Genomic DNA, 720 nt, shown 5'->3' with positions numbered 1-720 from the left:
CTTTAATACAGTTCCTCATGTTGTGGTGACCCCCAACCATAAAATTATTTTTGTTGCTACCTCATAACTGTAATTTTGCTACTGTAAACAATATGTAATTATACATGTGTTTTCCGATGGTCTTAGGCGAACCCTGTGAAAGGGTTGTTCGACCCCCAAAGGGGTCTCGACCCACAGGCTGAGAACCGCTGGACTTTAAACAGAATATGAGTGAATTGACTGAGAAGTCACCTTGAACTGGGCTGGAAAACCAAGACAAACGAACAAATCCTGATGTGCCTAGATTGTTGTTGGTTAGGCAGGCTAAAAAATGAGATTTAAATGGGCCCATGGCGTGGCTCAGTGGTTAAGCGTCAACCTATGAACCAGTAGGCCACAGTTCGATTCCAGTCAGGACACATGCCCAGGTGACAGGCTCGATCCCCAGTGTGGGTGTGCAGGAGGCAGCCGATCAATGATTCTCATCATTGATGTTTCTATTTCTCTCTCCCTCTCCCTTCCTCTCTGAAATCAATAACAATATATTTAAAAAAAATAATAAACTGGTACACACACACACACAGCTGCACATGCACACACACATATAGCTCAGTTTAAACAGATATCAGTTTAAATGTATATGTCTATACAGTATACACATTGTGTTGTTTATATTTTGTATATTATGATAATGTTTAATAAAAAAAGTTTCTGCCTGGGAAAGATTTTAATTCCAAGGAC

The sequence above is a fragment of the Myotis davidii genome, unplaced genomic scaffold, assembly GCF_000327345.1.
Source record: "Myotis davidii unplaced genomic scaffold, ASM32734v1 scaffold3, whole genome shotgun sequence".
Classification (NCBI taxonomy): domain Eukaryota; kingdom Metazoa; phylum Chordata; class Mammalia; order Chiroptera; family Vespertilionidae; genus Myotis; species Myotis davidii.
This window is presented reverse-complemented; position numbering follows the sequence as displayed.